The following is an 18,090-nucleotide window of genomic DNA, read 5'->3' on the forward strand; positions in this document are numbered from 1 at the left end:
TAAAACTTTTTTAAAATGAATAGGTAAATATAGGTTTTTTAATTGCTAAGCTTATTAAACTAATTTACAGTTCCAGCTAGCAAATAAACAAAAAGGTAAAAAACCTATTTCTTTCTGTGTTTACTTTATTTTTCATTTTATTAGTTTAACATGATAAAAGATGCAATACTTACATTATAAATGGGATAAGAATATTATTGGCAACCAGAAAGTTGAAAGAAACAGCCCAGTCTATAAAACCTGAGCTCATTGTCTAAAGGGAAAAAAAATAGCTTTGAATACCTTAAAATGTCAAAATGAAACTAAAGTAATTTTGCTGACTGTCCTTGATATTTATGACCAAATAAATAGTGAATGCATAAAGACACATTATGAAATGCATTAAGATCCATTTTCTGATGTTTTCTGATGTTTATTTTCTGACATTGTCAGTGTTGTAAATCATCTGCATTTTTTTTTTTTTTTTTGAAGTGAGCAAATAGTTTATCTTGTGTCACTTAGTTTGGGATTTCATAACCATGCTGTTATAAAACAATGTCAGATACTGGTCATGGCCAAAGAAAAAGAGGCATCATTCTACTCTCTGCAAATAAATATATGTGTATACATATACATATACATATACATATACATATACATATACATATACATATTCATATACATATAGTTAGGGATCTAAATATGTAATGGAAGTGTTCAGAAGAGTGATAAATAATGGCCAGTCTGTTGGAATAAGCTTCTTCATGGGTTCAGTTTCATCTATGAATTTTTTGAATGTTTAATGACTTCTGGACACTTCTGATGAGTGAGTGTGTATGAAGAAATAAATAGCTATATATATGAAGAGCTGTCTTACCATCACTACACTTCACCTAAGTACTTAAAAGTTTTATTTCTTCAATCCTGGATTAAAAAAAAAAAAAAAAAAAAAAAAAAAAAGAATAAAATGACAAAAAACTTCCAAAGCTGTAAAGAATTATAATGCAAATAACATGTACAGGTTCTTTGTGACACAAAGAGAGAAATACAAAATTGAAACATGAAGGACACCAGACATTTTATAAGTGTATTCGAGGAATTTGTGTCCCTAGGGTTGGAAGATGTTGAAAAACTGTAAAAGTGAAGTACCTCAGTGGTTATTTGAACCTTTTATTTCATATATGATGGGAAGAGTTATGATATATTGCAGGTGTTGAATTTAGAAGGCAAGCTGAAATCAGCCCTAGGCTATGCCTAGAGGTTGTAATATCATAGACACACCTTTAGAGCAACCACAAAGTTTCTAGACCTCAGAATTGTGAAGAAAGTTTTCTAAGTGTTAAATAACTGCAATACAACATTATAGTGGGTCAACTGCAGACTGAGAGCCTGAGGCTCGGTTTATATTACAAAGTTTTGCTGCCAGAGCTATCTCAGCCTGCACTACAATAACAGCAACAAAGAAAACAGCAAAAACCCTCTGTGACACCAGTAGGCTGGCAATCCCTCCATGTAACTCTGTCCACAGAAGAGAATTTATGGCTGCCCACAGCAATTCATTGCAAGGCATGTAAGAAAGCAGAAGTGATATAGTTTAGTGACAGAAAAGTAGTGATTGTTGAGTTGTAAACATGTAGAAAAGTCTAGATTGGTGTGGTCACCAAAGGGTGACCTGGCCCCCCAGGACCCACTTAAGCTTTGCAGAGCTCACTCTGAAAACAGTTTCTAGCTGGGAAGTGCAGTTTTTCCCAGCTGCTGTAGCTGCAAGCCAGACACCTGCCCAAAGCAGCAATTCCAAAGTGGAGCCTCTTCCTTGGACAAATGCTGCCAGGCCAAGGAGGAAGTCTGCTCAGGTCCCTGACCTTCTAGAGGGACAAGCACCTCCCGATTCCAGGTCTGATCATGCCAACACGTGTTGAAGGGACCATAAAAATTTTGGGGCATAGATAGATATGGAATACAATAACATTTTGGGTTACACAGGACACCCTGGGTTATAGTTTGCCCCTACACTAACACATATTTCTGAAATGAATTTTGCTAAAAACCGTCTCAGAGTTGATTCAATGTTATCCAAATGAAAACTCTGAAATTTTTTTTTTCCCAATATTCGATAAATTTGGAAATAATTATAGGCAAACCCCACATTCTTATTTTTTATGAAACTTTTATGTATTTTTCAGTATACCCTGAGCTTAATTACACACTTCATTTTAGCTTCTTTACAGTAATTGAGCTATAAGCTAAGCAAAAAGTCCCTTATGCTGTGATTACTTCTATATAGAAAATTTTAAAAATTGTAAAATATATCTCTGCCAAATATTAAAATATATTATGTTAAATTTGATCTTTAACAGTAACAGGAAAAAACAACAGATAATAAAAATAAAGAGGGAGATAAAAATTTTGAATTACTTTTATATCTTACTATGATTGCTATGAAGTCAAACTATCATTTGCTATTATTATATAAACTGTATATAAAAGAAAATCCATAGGGATAATGAAGGAAATCAGAAAATTAATATGATTGATGCTTCCTACAGTATAGAAATCATAGACTTTTCTTTAAAAAAAAAAATTGTGATTTCAAGTGTTTGGTGAGAGTGGGGCAGGGGCAGGAAATTCAGGGGAGAAATCACAAGTTTCATTAGATCTTTTAGAATTATTATTTCCTTATACAGTTGCAGTGACTCTAATTAGTATATCAGTGCACGTGAGGAGTTAGTGATACACACTGTGGAGAACCTGAGTAGGCACAGACATGTATGTCCTGGTTGTCATACATGTAACTCTTTACTTCAAGATAGCAAATCCTGGTGGAGAAGTCCACAGCTGTTCCCATTGGAATAGTGATTGTGTCACCTGTGCACCTCTTAAAGCAAAGCAGCATTTTCTCATGTGGACACTTTTACTTGACAGTAAAAATTATTGATAAAATTGTTTTCGAGTACAAAAGTCCTAGAAGAGATTCTGAGTACCAAAGTGCTGGTGAATCTCTCTGTGGAGGGGATCAGGGCAGCAGTGCTCTGATCAGAGGTGTCTTGCCACTTGATGCTGTCAGCTTCAGGGTTTCTAGAATATGAAACAACATAGGATTATCTATACTATTTCTCCTTTTTCTTCTAATATTAACTATCATAGAAGTTATCAATATATTTTGGAATCTTCAATCTGTCATTTTTACTCATAACAGATACTAACCATAATGTATTAAAATAATCATAGAAAATAAATTCACCTATAACACACTTTTTTTCAAGCAAAAGAAATGAGAAAATGTGGTTAGTACTTTTTACTGTACAAGTACGATATAGCATAAAAATATAGACTTAATATGGAGTTTACACTTTTAATTTATCTTATTTTAAGTGATTGAAAGAACATTGATAGTGAACATCATCATTCTTACTTTCTCAATAATTGAAGGTGGGTGGAAGAGAAAGCCCAGTTCTTGGTTTAGCAGCTATGGGAAAATCTCCTATCCTCAAAAATATGTTTTCTGGTCATACTCACTTTCTGCAGAACTCCTTTTCAGTATTGCTCAAGGCACTTAAAGTCATATTTTTCTTACTCTCTTCTAGTTTCCAGTCAGAAGATTTTTTTCAGCCTTATTTTTCATTACATGAGAAACATGATAAAGTTATATCAGATACAGCTTAGTTTTCAAGCACCTCATCATGTGAGCTTGTTTGTCAGGTAAGCATTTTAGTTTTAATCTGCACATAGCAAAATTAATAACAGAAATTAAATTTAAAAAAAAACAAAACACAAAAACCTCAAATAAAAATTAACAAATATCTATTAGTCAGAAAAATGATTATTGATTACCATCAGCTGAACTTTGGATGATGTGTCTTGAATAAAAACAGTCAAAATCAGGCAAGGTTATTCAGTGTAAGTTCAATAACTGAGCTATCTAGAAAAGGCAAAATGCAAATGTAACATGACACCCTTCTTCCCCATTTGTTAGCATGGGTATTTTCTTCTCTATCTATAGTCAGTAAATTGGCAAAAATATAGACTATAATAAATTTTATGACGCTTGCCTAGGAAGCTTAAAAAGTCCCACACTGCACAAATGCATTTCATTTGTCAAATTATCATTACTTCTCTTTGGAAAATGAGTAAGAAACTCAGCAAATCTCATACCCTGCATTATTGTTTCGTTTCAGTTTCCTTATCTTCAACAGTATACAAACACCTATTCGAAGCCCTGTGTATGTGTAGCGTAATAAACTTCAAACCTTTACAAAATTAAAGGCAAAAGTCAATCTAAGACCTCATGAAATATAAATAAGACAATATAATCAAAATATTTTAAAATTTGATATTAGTATTTCTGGACAATTTTCCTAAATATTGCTAATTTACATAAATGACAAGGGACAACTTGTTTTATTTTGCATTTCCAGGCTGGACAGACTATTTGATCCAGGAGCCTTATAATTTATTAGAATTGTTGGCTGCCAATACCACTTCTTATCTTAACTCTTTATTCACTGACCTATAATATAGTTGAATATAAACCCATCTCTGTCTGAAAAACTCATAAGAATCTTCACCCTGGAAGACATGCCAAAGACATTCTAGTTCAAATTGAATCATTGGTCATGCCTTTTACCTAAACATTATGTAATTATATTAGTAATTGACACAGATGACAGTATAAATGTTGCAATTGCAATATAAAAGTCTCTGCAAAGAATGGAAGGAGGAATAATAACATAATAATAATAATAATAATAATAATAATAATAATAATTCTATGTAAAATAATAAAATAATAAAAAATAGAATGTCATTCTTAGTTCTTTGTAAGATCATATCAGAGTAATTAAATATTTACTAAGATTCAGCCTACCTGCTTTCTAGTCTTCATATTATTGAAAATGCAACATCAGATCTAAGACAACAACATGGAGAACAGGTCTGCTTTGCAGAGATGTCAGACAGACTTTCTGATAGAGAGGATAAAAGTGAAGTTGATGCCTACAGGGGAAACAAGACAAGGGGAAGAAAACAAGACTTAACTTTAAAAAAATTATATATTAGAATTGTAATTTTGTCTTTATTAAAATAAATAATGAAGATTTAGATTTTTTTTTCAGAGAAATTGAGATTATCTACAGCTCAGAGTATAAGAGTGAAGCATTAAATATTCTATTTTTGAGGTTTTGAGGAAAAAATGCTTAACTAAACCCCTGGTCAGTCATAGATATGGTAATTGTTCAGGGAATGGAGGAGATCTAGAAAACTAGAAAACGGAGTGATTTTTTACTTAGTTCATAATGAATTCTGTTGAATTATCTACCCATTTAAGAATGCTGTAAGTAAAGAAGCCCAATATGTAGCACATTTATATGACTATATATACATCTATATGAACATGCTCTTCTGCTTGCTGATATGCTCTCAATAAATTAGATGGCTAACTATAATCTACATGTCTAATAACAGTCTAATTCCAAAGTTCATGAATAAAAGTACAATGACTGAGGGGAAATCTAGAATTATTTCTTGAATTGTTTTGTGAGCATGCTCCCCATTTTTTCATGATAGCTGCTCTACCATATTGAGACTAAGTAATCAAGATTGTAATGTACATATCAGTACAGACACTAAGACTTATTTTACTCACAGCAAAAAGAGTGTCCCTGAGGACAATAGACATTTTTTATTAAGGTATTATGTATACCGTGCCAAACCCAAAAAATTCTGATAAAATTAAAGACTTTCCTGGGTAAGGAGAAAAGAATTTTAAGAAGGCTTTAACACTGTCTTTAAATATGGCCCAGGTGAAATCACTCCACATTTTCAATAATTTTCAATTTAAAAAAAAAAAACCAAAACAGCAGCAGAAGATATATGAAATATAAAGGATCATAAAATAAGACACCTTTGTAAGGCTGGTCACATTTTATGATAGGTCGATAACAGCATTGCATATGAGATACAAGAGGTAAATAAATCATTATGTTCTCTAGAGTTTATTAAAAAAAAAAACAAAGGTTGAGTGTTTTCTACCATATAAAAACTTTTAAAAAGATGAAGAAATTGGAGGATAAAATCACTAAAAAAAATTAGAAAATGCAGTGCATGCTGAAAAGATAAAGAAGATGTTGACTTAGGGAAAGAAAAAGCAAGGTGAAATACTTTGAAAATGTAAAGAGTTAATGTAAAGAAAGTAATCAATCGTTTGTCATACCCACTGTGTGGGTAACACACAAGGAAATTGTTTAATTTTCAAACCCATAAAAGGTATGTTAGAAATTCCAACTATAAGGAATGTCTAGTGATCTAGAAAGGCTGGGTAATCACCCATTGAGATATTTTAAAAAGCATGCCAAACATCTGCCATTGATTTTTTATCTAAAGTACCAAAAGAGTTCCCAAAAGACTTCTCATCAGAAAATATATAAATATTAACATCTCTCTATATATTCTTGTAGTTGTAATTTGTTTCACATCATGGAGGATGGGTGTTCATATCCTTTGGCAGTGAGAAGAATTTCCTGGAAATGTGTTATGAAAATGTATTGGCTTCATGCTGATCTCGTTTCCAGTGGAAGTTGCATACCCAATTAGTTATTTTGTAAAATATGTTCTTCCCCTTGAGTGTGCTTGAAAATAAAATGATCATACAGTAATTCATATAGAAAGAGTTGAGAAGAGGCAGTGCCCATGGATATGGTCAGTGGTGATAAAGCCTTGAAAAGATATTCCAGGCAGATAAGCAACCACAAACCCACAAAAGTAAAAAAAATGGCAAAGCCATGTGTCATTTGAGTATCTCCATGTTGAGACTTCAAGTGAGTTTGATGTCAAATTAAGTTTGAAATTCATAACATTTCACAAAATTCTCTAGAAACTGTAGGTTAGTTTTGAAACTCTACAGCAATGGCCAGAGCAATGTAGTAGTGAAGTGTCCCCAGGACTGGAATGTAAGTGAAGGGATCCTGTGAACAACTAATTGTTTGAAGAGGTTCAAGCAGAAGCTATATTAGGGTGGGTATAAGGTTAACTAATAACTTGGTGATAGCTAAGAAGACGAAAATATAACCCAGAGTAACCTCCAATGATAATACAAAAAAACCCCACAAACCCAGGAGAATTTGTATAGATATGTGTATACTACTATAGTGAACTGGACAAATCAGCTCATGTGCACTAGGAATTTTGTCATAGGCATGACCATAGGTGACCAATCACCTCTGTTAGTATGATTCTTTCCTTGTTACCTTTTTGTGTAAAATAATGTGCTTGTTTTCTAGGAGGTGAGCCAGCTGTATTACATGCCTGGCATCTTGTTCCGAGGAATTGTAATAAAATAAAATATTTTTTCTTGGCGAGTTGATCAGCTCTTGTAAGCCAGGTGAAAGAGTCCTGCTTTAGGATTAGCAGGTGGAAATCAGACCACAAATTTGGCAGGAGTATGTCCCCTTTGGCTGATATCTGTCAGGCTCTAGGCTCTTGCACCCTTATTTTCATGCCTTAGAGCACCTTGGCTGCAGAAGGTACATCATTACCTTTCCTGCTGGCTTCAGGGAAGACTTGGTCAACTGCCAGTCACCTCAGTGTGTAGGGATGAAGGGGTGAGAGTGAGTAAAGGACTCTTTACTGGAGTTGTGAATACTGGAAGCTGGAGTGGGTCTGGAGCCTTGGCAGTTTGTATATACAAGTGGTACTGACTGGGGAGCCTGGAATTCACAGATAGATACTGGGTAGATGAGCTACTGGGGTGTCTGAGGCCAGCTGCTGGAGGGATATATAAATATATATGTGTGTGTGTGTGTGTATATATATATATATATATATATATATATATATATATATACACTCTTTTTTTTTTTTAAGAATGAAGTCCCACGTCATAAAGCAGAGATTCACGAACTCCCTAGATATCTTAGATAAATCAACAGAGCAGGAAAACATTTTATACCATAAAATGATCTAAACTTGAAAATTCTTATAATCAAATTCTGTGTATCATTGTAGAGAAATACGTTAATTTCTAGACTACTTAGTATGCCATCATTTTTTTCTCGAAATTGAAAGACTGTGATGTTTATCAACATGCAATGGTGTTTGTTCATTATGTTGATTTTTATTACAGGATCCCACAATTTGAAATAATTATGAAAGAAACAACAGAAACAGATTTTTGATTGTTCATTGTTTGTGGCATCTGTAGGAAATATGTCGGCTTGACATCAACTGTTAACAAGCTTTATTTAAAATTTAGGGAAAAACAGTTGTAAATTATAAACATTGTCTATAATAGAGCTTTGTGGTTTACATAATTATATTCTGTGAAAGAAGGAAGGCAAGCTTGGTCTGAGTTCATTTTTCCATCTTAGAAAAGACTCAACTGTCTTCATCCCATGATACCAGCTGCACTGCGCTTTGTATGAGATCACTGTGCTTAATTTCAATAGCCTGCAGAAAGAGTTTATTTTTTAAGTCCTGTCTTTGGCAGATGTGCCAAGGGAAAGATAATTTTGGTTTCTCTAATCATATGCAGAAAGCTAGCCCTGTTCTTAAGCATTGCTTTGCATGGTGCTTCCAGAATAGCCCGTATAGAAATCATAGTTTCAAACTGAAGTGCATTTAAGTAAGTCTGTTTCCCAAAAGAATTCTCCTAATGTACTTAGAATTTGTACTAAATATGAATATTTTTTTTACTCATGGGTATGCTAAATACTATTTCTAAAGAAGTGTGTGTAAAGATTTTGCAAATGTAAGACCAATATTTAAAGAAAATGCATTAAAGGGAGATGACAGGAACATAAAATTTGAATCAACAAAACTTTTAAGTACAATGCCCTTTGCACTTTCCTCAAGAACTTTTACTGGGGCACTGAATGCAGGTTTATGATGAATACAACCGAACAAATTATTCTTTTTCAAGATAAGTTTTCATCTTGCCCTTCTAACATAGACTAAATGCTTATGAAAAAATGTCTATAAATTTGAAAACTTTTAACACCCTTTAATTATTTGAAGGTACAGTGTGTGTATATCCTTCTTCACAAATCCTTTAAAATAAGCCCATAATTTTATTTCATATTTCTGTTAGACAAGGGATAGTATTTAAAGTAATGTCTCTTGGAACCGCAGTTCTGTTGTGTGAATGTCAAATGAGGGTTTTTAACTTCTGTCTTGGCAATATGGATGCTCAATTAAATAATTTTTTGCTCACAAACTTTACTCATTTTAACAGAAAGTAAACTTTGGATGAGTTTTTTCTTAAATTTTGAGGAAGATTGGCAGTGTTAATTAATTAGCTAAATTGCCCAATTGTCAAAATATTTAAGATATTTAAAATGTAAAACTATCACATCTCGTTTCAATAAATCAATAATCAGTAACAATGTTAAATGTACTAAGATTAAAATAATCTCTGTGATTTTTTTCTGTATGGAAAATAAATATTTCTGACTGTGTATTTTTTATTGAAGGCAAATTCATTACTGATTTTATTAACAGCAATCAACTTTGCATATGCATGTGCTTGGAAATATTTTGAAATGATCTGTTTAAGATTAAGAAAACACATTAGCTTAAAGAAAGGGAGAGCAATAGAACATCCAGTCAATTTTGCTTTGTGGATCAGACAGCAAGACAGACCTGCACCTAGTGGCAAAAAACTCCAAAGAATTCACCACAGATATGAATAGAAGCAGTAAATGCAGCTATATATTATACACTACAATCATAAAATTATTATGTGAAAATAGTACATTAGCTTGTGCAACATCAATAACAAAGTAAGCTTTCTAATCTTCAAATATTATTTGTGCCTTGAAATGAAGGAGCAGAGAAATAATGAGACCATTTTTTAATGTTAATCCTTTCTTAGGAGATTAGAAAGTAAAACTAGCCAAGCAGATCCTGACTATTTCTTAGAGCAAGCCTTTAATCACATTATAATGTAGCTGAACACAGCTTGGTCGGGTGCTTATTTAATTATAACTAAATGCTTGCAACACATGTGTCAGTGACAATATCCCAATTCCTAGACATCAGCACCAGGATATATATCTAATGATGATTCCACACTGAAGCTGTTGGGAGGTGTCTTGAACATCATCTCCAATGGATTATATCTGAGGAAAGAGATTGCAAAGGAAAAAAACTCAAAACAACCCTAGTATTGAATAACCAGTGATTGGGAAAAGGGCTGGAGTAACAGCTGTGCCTTTTCTGCAAACTTGATGAGAATGCCCCCTGTTGCAGCGTCCACGTTATTACTGAAGAGCTGAACAGTGTTGGACCCAGTACTCACTCTTGGCATACACAACTATATATTGTCTCCAAGTGGACTTTATGCAAGTGCTCACAGCACTGGAGGTGCTGCCAAACAATCCATTTTACGTTCACCTCATTGCCCACTTACCTGAGCAATACTTTCTCAGCATAGCTAAAATTCATAGTTATAAGAAGGAGAAATAGAGCACTGTCATGGTTATCTTAGTTATTTTCTTCTGAAGTAGTTATAGAATTTGGATTTCGTATTTAGAAGAGCTTTCTTTTCTCTTTTTCTTGACTAAAGAATTCTCTTCCTTAAGTGTTTTCTCTCAGGTAGTTCTAGTTTTGGAATGAATCCATAAAGAGTTGTTGATGATTTGATTTGACAGTCCCACACACACAAGAAAAAAAAAAGGACCCAATATTATCTACATGAGTCTAAAAATAATAACCTTGGGTATTATTCTGTACTTATAAATCAAGAGCTATAGTATAACCTTGGAGCAAATATGAATAATGCTTTGGCCTTTTTTTTCTACCCCCCGTTTATAGAACTGCAGTCTCTTGTCCTTTGGTTTGTTGTTTAGCTAAAGGACAAAGACAAGTAACAAGTAGACATAAAGCTATTGTACATTGATCTCATAGCAGCAGAAGAAAAAGCTTTCTAATAGTCTTTAGCATTTTCTGGTGTATCTAAAACAAATAAAAAAACCCAACTTTATTCTTTGACACTTTTCAGCTAGTTACATTTTCACACATTTCGACTTGTCACTTGTTTACATTTTCAGTTTTTATTCTAATGAGTGTGAGATAAATGATTAGCCTGTGTTTGAAAAAAAAAAAGAAAAAAGGGTTTACTTAGGGCACATGATAGTCTAGAGCATTTTTAAGGGGTTGTCTGAATCCTTTCTGCAGATCCATTATGACAGACTGATGTCAGTACCTCACATTTAGCTCAGAGGTACATGTAAGCAAAAGAAAGTGTACCAATCTGGCTTCAGACTGACTGTTTCAATCACCAGCTGGCTAAGAATACTAAACTATACATTTCCCAGGGAAAGATTATAGAGTAGAAAGCCCTAATCCCCATACCACCTCCAGATTCTCATGAATTAATGCATTAGTTCATAAATAAATTACATACTCAAACCTCTGTCTAAACTATGTTCAGTCATTTCCTAACATCCCTGAGGGTAGCTGAGTGTTCACTCAGATTTCTTTAATTACTAGTTGACACCAGAAGGAACATTGAACTTTCCATCTTCCCTCCCCCCATATGTATACTACACACTGGTATCATTTTAGTAAAACCAAAATAATGGGTGGATAGTAATGAATGGGCCACATTTTGCTACTTCCTGAAATAACACTTGTTAATTATTGAGATATAAATGTTAAAGGTCATATTCTTATGGCAAATAGATAATGATACTTAGGATATTACAGGTTTTAAATGTTTTTTTGGTTTTTTTTCTCTAACTTTTTAGGGGTCAGTAGTGCAATATTTTCTACTGTTTTTCATACTTTATCTGCTAATTAAGGACAAATCTGTCGGTATTCAGTTTCTCAGCTCTTTGGAAGAGTTAATAGAATAGGCAGCCTATGATATTGGTAGGCAGCCTATGATATTGGTAGGCACCATTTCATTCATTGAATGTCATAGGAAAGCGTAACAAGATGAATTCTTTCAAAGGCTGGAAGAGATTTGATGATTTAAACAACAGTTTTATTGTGCCTCTCAGACAGAGAAAAAAATGTCAGGCTCTGTGGAGAAGTTGAATTTCATGTGTTTTTCTTTTACTACATCTGCTACGTGACTTAGGCACTTCTACATAGTTGATGTTTTTTCCAGGCATCAAATACTTATGCATTTACCAGGTAGTCTGAACAAGAAAATTAACTAAATAAAGGTTCTTTTCTTTTTCCAATAAAGTTCAAGAAATGCTTCTGGCATTTTTTTCTTTAAGTAGAATAAGTTAGTAGAAAAACACTACTAAGAATTTATTATAATGTCTTAGATTATCCAGCCAATTTCATTTTGAACCACAAATAACTATATTATATTGGATGAAACTGAAAAAAGTAAGCCAGTGGATACTTAAAGAGATGGGATTGTTTTTCAGAAAGAAAAGTAAAATAGGAGACATTAACACCTGCATTCAGGCTTCGAATCTACAAAATTAAGATGATTTGAGGACTGGATCACCTCTCCTACAAAGATGGGCTGAGAGAATTGAGGCTGCTCAAGGTGGAGAAGAGAAGGCTCTGTGGAGACCTCAGAGCAGCCTTCCAGTACTGCCTACAGGGACTTTAGGAATGAGGCCTACAGACATAAATGGATGAATTTGATAATAATAATAAATGGATGAAATACATGGCAAAGGGATTTCCATGGGAATGCTGTGCACCCATGGTGGAGTGGTTGCTACTTGATGATCTTTAAAATGACCCCTTCCAACCTAAACCACTCTATGATTTTATGATCTAGAAGTCCTAGACAAAGAACTGTTGACTTAATAGTGGTACATCCAAAAGCTCTGAGCAGCAAGAAGGCAGTTAATGAAATCTGAACTTGTATTTCTAGGATGATGCAGATGAAGATATATAAAGTGACTTTGTACTAATATCTGCTTGAACAATCTCTCTGTATTCCTCCAAGACTACCTGCTGTTCCTTCCACCCTCTATAGACTTCCTTTTTCTGCTTGAGTTTATCCAGGAACTGCTTGTTCATCCATGCAGACTTCTTGGCTTTTTTGCCTGACTTCCTCTTTGTTGGGATGCATCACTCCTGAGCACAGAGGAAGCAGTCTTTGAATATCAGCCTGCTTTCTTGGGCCCCTCTTCCCTCCAGGGCTGTCTCATTGCACTCGACCAAGCACATCCCTGTAGAGGCCAAACTCTGCTCTCTTGAAATCCAGGATACCCAGCTTGCTGTGTCATCCCCTTACTGCCCTAAAGATCTTGAACTCTGTCATTCCACGCTTGCTGCAGCCAAGGCTGCCCTTAGATGATGGACTTTAAACAATTTTTCACATTTGCATGGCAGATCAACATCAATGACTGTGACACTCACAAAAGAACCCAATAGTGTTAAAATAATAAATGCCATATGTTTTTGAGAAATCTCTTCATTAAAATTCTACAGAGGCTGTGTAATTAATGGGATTCAACTTTTAGATACGAATTCACAAATTCAGTCTGATATTGTGTTAAGCAGGGATCTCCATTTGTTATATGTGATCTGTGATAGAGATGCTGCAGATCAAATTTAAGCCCTGGGCTTATCCACCTTTTTCTGGTAGTGATGTAGCAATATTAGTAGTAACATCAAAAAAAAACCCAAGCTTTTTGAAAGTTGCCTTTCAGACCACGACTCAATATATAAACATATGCACATCTCTATCTTATTTAGCTTTTTATCAGAGCTCAACTAATACTGCAGCATAGGTAGACTGACAGATATTAGCTGATTAACTAAAAATTTTGCAAAATTAATTCTGAATTTATTATTTTAATTTACATTTTTAATACATTAACATTAAAAAGAATATAAATAGAACTTATATTTTTACTTATTTAGTTATTTAAAGGTAGCATCTATGTGCTGTGATTAAAATCATGACTAAATATGCTTCACTAACATCACCAAAATTTAAGCATCACATAGGTTCAAATTACATGCTGTGTATGATAATGGTACTGAATATCAATTGTATTGATTTTCATTTTATTATTCTGGCCTTACTGTCATGTAAATGGAACTACAGACGGACCCACTATTTATGATGTTTAAATCTAGTTTATATAATGAGAATTCTTATTTTTCAAAAAGAATATTAGTGAATTTCAAATCCTTAGACCATGGGAATTGTACTTTTATTTCCTTTAATTTTCCAATAAATTAATCAAATTCTCAGTCCCCATGGGAATACATTTGTTAGCTATAGTACTGCATATTTTTTCTTGTCTCTTAGGAGGTAGAAATTTTGAGCTATCTTCATTAATATTCACAAAATCCAGTATCTTCCTGGGTCCATATCATATAAAAAGCATAAGGAAGGTCAAACAGGGAGGTGAAGCAGAGAAAATTAATTTCTTGTGAAGAAAAGAAAAAAGAAACACTGCTTCTGTATCCTGTCTACAAAGTAATATCTAGAAAATACTTAGTTTTACATTGAACAAGTGGGCTCACAAGTAATTTTGCAAAGTAATAGTGAAGTATTAATGTTTATTATACTTCCTAAATATACTTCCTAAAAGTTTTGCATTTTCCTAGAGTAGTTTGTTAGATTTCATACAGAAAATGATAATTAATCTGTGGAAGAGTTTTATAGAATTTAAAGGCATAAAGTACAACTAAAGCAAAAATAGTGACATATATGACTTACTGATATGGCCAGCATATAATTAATGAACTGTGGTAGGCTGACCTTGGCTGGCTGCTGTATGCCCACCCACCTTACTCCTCAACAAGAGAATATAAGAAAGCTCATGGGTAAGGATAAAGACAGGGAAATCACTTACAAATTGCTCTTACAGGAAACCAGCATTAATGCAGGGAAAATTGATTTATTGGCAATAAAAATTAAATTTGGATGCTGAGGAAAAAATGGAAAATCTTGACACCTTCACCCACCACTTCCTTTTCCCCAGTCTCAATTTCAATCTTTCATTTTCAACTCCCCTGGGAATGAGGAGTTGTGGTCAGCTCATAACAGTAGCTCTCTGCCACTCCTTCTGTCATTCATGTCTGTTCTAAAATGGATCATTCCCATGGATTGCAGTCCTTCAGGATAGATTTTCTCAGGGATAGGCATGGGCAGCAGTTTGTCAGGGAATATCTGCCTGCTCTGGTCCTCCACAAGCTGCAGTTTGAATTTTAGCTTCACCATCCTGCTCTCCACCATGTGTTGGAAAACAATCTTTATGAGTAGATTAACATAATTACACATTTACATTGTAAGTAATTTGCTTGATAGATGTGAAGTCTTACTTCTGTAGTCAATAGCATCTCCAAGAGTACCTACTGAACTACTGCTATTCTAGAGGTAGGGGTCAGATAGGAAGGTTTTAGCAAAATGTTAAATGAGTTGGAGATGTTAATGAAGGCAGCTGTATTTGTCACCTACAAACATAACTTGTATGTAGTTAAATTCAGATAAGGTTAATAAATAATTTCATTAGAATAAGCAGGAAGATGTTCACTGTGTTTTATGGACTCTATCATATGCTATCATAACTTGAGCAGCATGTTATAAGAGGGTTTTGAAACTATTTATTAAGTGCTATCTTATTACTCATTTTTATTTTGGAATTATTTTGGAGTCTGCTTTTAAACTTGATAGATTCTCTGTGAGCAATATCATAGACTAAAGATAAACAAAACCCAGAAAGCTCATGTTAATTCTTGTTGTCAATTCATGTTGTAAAGGAAAATGAATGTAATGTACCTTAGACAATTTCCTCATCATTACTACCTCAAAAATGCTTTATTGTAATACGTTCAACAGAGGTTGCATCTAGTTTAAGTAGTTTTTTGTTTGGTCCTCTCAAGTGGATAATAATGTCATCTGCCATTATTGCATTTGTAATTAATTATCATTACGTATAGTGTGCACAGAATTTGTAAGAGAGTATCAAAAAATACAATTGCCATAGAATCATAGGTTTTAAACTTTGCACATAACACAAAATAAGCAGATAACTATACAAATATAATACAATTTTTTAGGTGTTTTGTTTTCTTAAAATTATAGTGACAAAGAAAAGGAATCAAAATTCTATGCTGATAGATATATGAATAAATAAAACATTAAGATCTATACATGTATAAGTTCTAATGAAAATTTATTTTCTATTAAAACAATTTATAATGGAGATAAATGTGCATAGATTATGAAGACTCATCCTCTGTTATTATTTAATTATATTATTATAAATATAAAAAAAATCTTAGTTCAATGATATTAGAGACTGTTTTGTAAGAGAAAAATTATTAGATAAAATTCTTGTAGTGTATTACAAAAATACTTATCTTTAAATGTAGCAACTTTCCTGTGGCAAGAATCTCTCCTCAATCCATATGTTGTGCCATTTGACCACTGAGAAAAGCTTCTTATTTGTTATAGCTGAAAGCATTTTAAATGGACAGAAAATGAGTTGGTCAGAACTCCTTGGAGGAGGAATACAGCCATATCTTGAGCTTACAGTTGTCTGCAGCAAAGTGCCTATAAGCTACCGTGAAAACTCTAAATTACTAATCTTCAGAAAGCTAAAGCCCTTGGCTCCAATCATTTTACCTAGTTAGTGAAATTTTATAAAGAAAACATTTAATTTATAATCTATTTTCTCTCTGTTAGACTCTTCCACTTTTTTTAAAGTGATTGAGTGATGAGTTTTCATGTAAACATCTCTGTTAAAATAATAGATTAGAGATGGCACATCCCCTCAACCATAGGTTGATAACCTTAGGTCAAGGCAGTTGTTTGGGTGTCTTCTAATGGGACTCATGCTCTCAGTAAATACATATGATGTTCATTCATGGTTTTGATTTCCACACACTCAACCATCTGTTAAAATGGCACGTTGCCTGTTAACAAGCTAGTTATATTGTTCTCAATATATATGGAAATCAAGAAAAGATAGTGAGAGATGGAATACCTCAATAAAGGTGAAAAATGGCTGCTTCCACTAAAAGTCTCACCATTTAAATTATATTGTCATATCAATCTATAACTCTAAACCCCTTAAAAATAGGAATTGAATTAAACCATCTCTGTAGTCCTTGTTTTATTGAAAATTATTTTATCATATCCCTTATTTTGTACATATCCTATGTTTTTGGACATCATTTAGAATTTATAATCTCTTCAGTCAATATAAATTTCTTTCATATGTGCATTGCTGTTTTAACAGAACTTGAGCATTTGACACTAAATAGGTATTATTTTTAAAATCTTATTTGTATTTTGACTTAAAGAAATCTTATCAACATTTACATATGAAAATTCTAATCACATGATTCTCTAGAATTTTTAATATTAAAGAAAAGGAAAAAGTCAATAACAACTTAAGGCTTTACATCTCTTTTACCATTGTTGACAAGACACTGATTTGTCTTGTGAGAGTCATGTTTCACCATGTTAAAATTCAGTCATGATCTAGACACTTGACCACTGATACTTTTCAAAGCTAAATATGAAAATGCAAACCTAAATAAAAAAAGTGGAAGGTTTAGAATGTAGTAGCTTATGTATCTGGATACCCTTCTAGGGTTATCTTATTATCTGGACATTTTCAAACTTGATTACACAAGCCCCTTGTGATACGATTTTTCTAGGAAATTATTCCTAAAAGGCATCCAGAGGCCCCTTTCTGACTTCAATTTTTCTATTAAGAACAATTGTGAGAAGATAATGTTAGAATAACCTTGATAAAGCTTACTTTTGTATTACTATTGCTACTGGTTGTGTTTGATTTTTTTTTTTTTTTTATTATGTGTGGAGATACATCCCTTAATAATTATAACACATTAATTATTAAAGGTTAGTACTTCACCTGGGAAACATGTTTGTTCAGGGTGTCAGAATCAACCATTAAATACACAATATATGTGTACTTTGGACATCTTTAGCCAATAGATTTCAAACAGCTCATAACATTAAAGCGCGAAAAATCAGTAAACTAATCAGAATTTCATTGTCAGTATACTGAACATTTCATGAGCAAAAAATGTAATGAAATTCATCTTGTGGAAGCTTGTTATGAGAAGAAACAATGAACATGAATATGTGAGGAAAAAAATCATCTTCTGCTTGGAAGGACAGGGACTGGCTAGATAAAATTTTCAGTTGTGTGA

The sequence above is a fragment of the Oenanthe melanoleuca genome, chromosome 4, assembly GCF_029582105.1.
Source record: "Oenanthe melanoleuca isolate GR-GAL-2019-014 chromosome 4, OMel1.0, whole genome shotgun sequence".
NCBI lineage: Eukaryota > Metazoa > Chordata > Aves > Passeriformes > Muscicapidae > Oenanthe > Oenanthe melanoleuca.